Source organism: Chrysemys picta, chromosome 5 (genome assembly GCF_011386835.1).
Source record: "Chrysemys picta bellii isolate R12L10 chromosome 5, ASM1138683v2, whole genome shotgun sequence".
Lineage (NCBI taxonomy): Eukaryota > Metazoa > Chordata > Testudines > Emydidae > Chrysemys > Chrysemys picta.
Window position 1 is genome coordinate 12763442 of NC_088795.1, and position 5865 is coordinate 12769306.

Below are 5865 nucleotides of genomic sequence, written 5' to 3' on the forward strand. Positions count from 1 at the left end.
GGCCTGAAGAAGATTACAAAATGGGAAATATCCTTGCCAAAAATGAATTTGATAAAATTATTTGCTTATGAAGTTTGTGACCTGGAACTTTTTGTTTTGAAGACCTAGTAAATTCATTAACTTTCCAACACCCAGACAGAAAAAGATTTGTGTAAATTACCTTCTCAAATGACATAAAAGGGATTCAAGGGATCTTATTAATGTATCATTTAGGCTAATCCCACAACCATGCATATTCTTAGCTAATATTTATACAAAAGTAATCTGGACTAATGGTGTGCAGGTAATGGTTTGGCTAGCTAGGAGTATTAAGTTCAGAAAGTAATCCATAATTGCAGCTATCTAATAAATTATTTTAAAATTAACTTTTTTATAAAAGATGAGGTACCAGACTCATCAGGAAACACACACAGATGCTTTGCACTGCTCCAATGACAGACATACACTGGACACTTAAGATGAATTTATGGTTGCTTTGCATGAGTAGAGTAGCAGAAAGAAGTCAGAGCTGCTGGTGAATCTGATTTTCTATTTGGCTAAAGAAAAATATCACAGGTTGATGTGATACATTAGTGAGACCAAAGGTAAAGGAGGATTGAGTTTCCACATTTAATTGGCCCCAGAATTCTCAGAAAAACAAAAAGTAAAGATGTGGAATGACATATCCTGTGCTTGTGTTCATATTCCAGGGACACTCATGGAAACAAAGATGAAACTTATGTCTACACTACCCGCCGGATCGGCGGGTAGCGATCGATCTATCGGGGATCAATTTATTGCGTGTAGTGTAGACACGATAAATCGATCCCCAATCGCTCTCCCGTCGACTGCTGAACTCCAGCTCGGCGAGAGGTGGAAGCAAAGTTGATGGGGGAGCCGCGGCCGTCGATCCCGCGCCGCGAGGACACAAAGTAAGTAATTCTAAGTCGACCTAAGATACGTCGACTTCAGCTACACTATTCTCGTAGCTGAAGTTGTGTATCTTAGATCGATCCCCCCTCCCCCAATGTAGACCAGGGTACATGGCCCAAGGGAGATAGAGCCCTATTTCAGATAATGTATCTCTGTTGTCTGGAAGATGGGATTGACCCTTTCACCTTGTGTAGGACCAAATATCAGCTCACAACTTCTGGGAGATGACCTGAGGTAACATCCAGGAGGAAAGCTGGTGAAATAGTAAAAGATGTGAGTTGTGCAGTTTTGATGTGAGTTTGAGTTCTACATGTCATGGGTTTGAGTTATTCCTCTCTGGCAGAGAGTTGTGAAAATGTTTGCAAGCCCTGACATTTTCACTAGTTTTAACACACACCAAAAAATGATTCATCCCAGGAGTGCTTTATTTCTTATTCACAATTCTCCTGTTTTAAAAAATTTCATTCCACTAGTCAGAGAGCTTTGGGGCCCAACCATGCAGTAGGAATGATGAACAGTGATCAGTTTGCAAAGAGTTTTATGACTGTCTGACTCACAGGCAGAAAAATATTTGTCCAATCTATTCAGTGAGTACTTTTGAATAACAGAAGGCTAGACTGTCAGATGGTGTAAATTAGCATAGCTCCACCATGAGGAATGCAGTGATTTGCACCAGCTAAGGATTTGGCCCATATTTCTTTCAAAATAGGGATCAGTTTATGAATGGAGAAAGGGGCTGACCTCATAACAAATATTATCCACAATGAATAAATCGACCATTCATAGCCCGATTACATAACTGACTTTCTACTGGACCCCTCAACCTCTTTGTTAATCACCCTTTAACTTTCTTCCAGTGAAGTGGTAGTCTGACCTACAGTGGGTGACTCTTTGATTTTGGCTGGGAGGAATGAAATAAGTCACTGGTGGAAACAGCCTTGAGCATATGCAGAGTAGAAAAAGTAGGAGATTAGCACACAACATGGATAGGCTTGGAAGAATTAGATTTTGATCAGTAAATGTTGATAAACGTCGACTTCACTGTACACACACAGCTGACAAAATATGTCCCTCAATAATCATTTAAACTTTCAGGTGGGCAAAGGAAGAAAAATGCTCCTTGAAAACTTATTAGAGTTTGAGGCTGTTTACTTTGTATATTTTGACAATTTGTCTTTTAACAACTATGAAGCTTTAACTTTTTGAATCTACTTTTTGAGACTACTGTCATTAAATAATTATTGACTGATGCCCCCTATTGTCTGACACCTCCCCCCATAGTCTCCTGCAATGGTGAACATTTAAATCAATAAAAATAAAAAATAATTGAAAATAAACATTGAAATTATATTTAAAAAATGTATTCTGCCAAACCTAGTCATGGATAAATGTAGTGCTTTCTCTTCAGAATTACCAGGCTGACTGTGGTAGACACCCATTTGTCAAATGTTCCATATTTGTACAGAAAAGGTAGGGGCTAAAACAGCCAAGCTACAAGCTCTGTGTAATTCTAATGCATATGATCAGCCGATCACTACATCTTCTCCAGCCTCAATCCCACCCTGTATACTTTCCTCTCTCATCCCAATATTGGACTCTGAGATATCACTCCTGCTGGGTGCTTTTAACCCCTTAACCTACCCCCATTATCCAATTCCCTCCTATGATGGGATGTACTAGGGCTTTTCTGCCCCCTGCTGGAGGCATTGCCACCCTGACACACCCACATGCATGGGGAACATCACCTGGGAAAGAGGGGCAGCAAGTTTAGGTCTCCAGGCACTGCCTAGAGAACCATTCAGGCTCTGGTACTGGTGGAATCAACAAGACTTGGTCCTCCAACAGCTGGGAAGAGACCCACCAGGTGAAATAAGAATGCTTGCCTTTTTATTATGGAGTGCTGGGTGGAGCTGGGCCAGGACAGAGTTGCGCCCCAGTGCTAACCCAGAACATTCAGGCACAGGTCAGAGCCTAATTATCCAACAGCACCTTCAAGTAAAAACCTGCGACAAACTGGCAGTGGTGATGGTGGTGGTTAGAAGGCTTCTTTCATTGTGTAATGGGGAGCGCTCCCCTACTGGTCCTGCAAGAGCTTAATTGGGCCAGGTGGGCCTAATCAGATTGCAAACAGGCGAGCTTTAGGCTGGAGGCAGCTAATTAGAGGGAAGCTCACCTGTGCAGGAACAAATGGGGTTTCTACAAAAGCCAGGAGGCTGGCACAGAAGATAGTAGGTTACAAACTAAGCAGCTGGAAAAGGCTGTAGGAAGTAGTCACTCCCTGGGAAGAGGAGTCTTGGAGCTGGTACACCCAGAGAAAGGAGCAGAACCAGGAGTTGGTAGGAAGTAGTCCAGAAAAGGAGTAGTGAGAGCAGGAAGAGTAAAGCCCAGAACTGCTGAGCTGAGGGTCCCTGGACTGTAACCTAGAGTGAAGGGTAGGTCTGGGTTCCCCTTCCTGCCACTGAGGGAGTGGCATTGGGGCAGTGAATGGCAGACTGCCTAGGCCTGTTGATGGATTGAACCCCAGAAGGGGGAACACTGAGTGACCTAGCCAATGGTCTAAGTCACGAAGAGGATGCTGTGGGTCCTGGGGCTAGAGAAGCTGCAGACCAGAGTTGGAGTGACAGCGTGCAAACTGTGGATGGAGATGATGGCCTCAAGAGCTAATTCCCAGAGGAGGTGCCAGCACAGTGGTGAGTGGAGCACTCCATGACCCTGGAGTAATTTCTCTTAGCCTTCAAACATAATATGATCTCCCTTAGACTATTTAAAAACCCTTGTCTCTTCAACTACTGGCCCCACTCCTCTCCTTCCCTTTGCCTTAAGCTTCCTTGAGAATGCTCCCTCTGATTTGACTTGCATTCCTCTAATTCTTTCTGGGATCTTGTGCAGTTGTTACCATCCCCTGCCTTACTCCACTGAAATTTGTTCTCTCAGACATGGTTAGGAAGAAACTTCCCATATGGGCTGGTAATAATAGACAATTAAGGTAAGTCTCTTGCCACTTCCTCTGACACATGTGGTTTTGGCCATTGTCCAAGACAGGGCACTAGATAATATATACCTAGGGTCTGCTCTGATATGGTAATTCCTATATTCCTCTTTTCTCATGTTTTCTTTAATATTTGCTTTAAAATGTCTGGTTTGGGGAATATTCCTGCCTGTAAGCTTAAAAACTTAAAACTAATTTCAACTGTGTTGTGAAGTCATTTACCATGAATATTGTAACAGTCATTGCTGGGGAGTTACTTGAACTAGGTGCATTGTTCTGTTCTCTGACCTGCCTTTCCTCTGCACTCCCTTCCAATCCATCCATCATGCCAAAAGCCTCTTCTTCTCTTGTCGGTCTGACCATCTCCATCCATCTTCAAACACTGTATGTTTGCTGGTTTCCCCTGACTTTTCTCCTGCTGACTTTCATGATCCTGCACAGTCTATCCCTGCCTATAGTTCTGCTCTCTTCATGCTTCTCTTTCTCACTCACAATATTCAGCCCTAACACCCCTGTCTCCCACTGTGATTTCCATGCCTTCACCATGCCCCTGGTGCAGATGGTTCCAAGCACCATGCACCAATCAATCTCTCTTTGCCTTCAAATTCCTCCTCAAAACACACTTGATTCTTACCCTACTTCCAGTTCCCACTCGCACACCATGTACTATAGCTGTCTGGATAGTTTGAATTTGAGCTGGTGTGACCCCCTGAGTGGCATGTGTTACGCTTCCTGCTCTGTGCCACTCTATAGAGGACGTGTGTTATTACAGTCCCAAGCTCTAGAGCCTTGGCCCTTTAGTTCAGACTACAGCAGCTTACAGTTTTACCTCTGGTGCAGTCCGTGGTGTGTCTGCCAAGAAGACAGCTATCACACTGGTATGTTTCAGTCTATTTTTTTGTAAAGTGCCAACCATATAGTTGGTGCTCTCCCTCTCTCAAAGACAATAACAATGACAACAACAGTGATTAGGGTTATATTTGAATCAATGACCTAGAGGAAACAGGCTCCACAGACTATTACTTGGCCCTTTTAAGAACCAGACCATAAAAATATATACGTGTCTTTTGCTGATCTAAACTAATGGCTCATGTTTCCCAAGTCATCCGCAAGTTCATGGGGTTATGAATGTGTCCCTTACACATTGATAGGAATTTCCTGAATAGGTAGGGTTGCCAACTTTCTATTTGGTTTTGCGCAAACACCCTTGCCCCTGCCTTGCCCCTTCTCTGAGGCCCTGGCCCTACTCACTCCATCCCCCCCCTTCCATCTGTCACTCACTCTCCCCACACTCACTCATTTTCACCGGGCTGGCTCAGGGGGTTGGAGTGTGAGAGGGGGTGAGAGCTCTGGGGTGGTGCCAGGGTTGAGGGATTCGGGGTGCAGGAGGGGACTCCAGGCTGGGTCTGAGGGGTTTGGGGTGCAGGAGGGGGCTCTGGGCTGGGGCAGGCGGTTGGGGTGTGTGTGTGTGGGGGGGGGTGAGGGCTCTGGAGTGGGGCTGGGGATGAGGGGTTTGGGGTGCATGAAGGGGCTCTGAGCTGGGACCAAGGTGTTTGGAGGGCAGGAGGGGGATGGGGCATTGGAGGGGGTCAGGGGCACAGGCTCCGGGCGCTGCTTACCTCAAGCAGCTCCTGGAAGCAGCGGTATGTCCCCCCTCCGGCTCCTATGCCGAAGCATGACCAGGCAGCTCTGTGCGCTGCCCCGTCTGCAGGCGCTGCTCCCATTGGCCGTGGTTCCTGGCCAATGGGAGCTGCGGAACTGATGCTTGGGGCGGGGGCAGCATGTGGAGCCCCTGGCTGCCCCTACGTGTTGGAGCCGCTGCTTCCGGGAGCCATGCTGAGCCACGGCAGGCAGGAAGCCTGCCTTAGCCCTGCTGCACTGCCAACCAGACTTTTAACAGCCTGGTCAGTGGTGCTGACTGGAGCCACCAGGGTCCCTTTTCAACCAGGTGTTCCAGTCAAAAA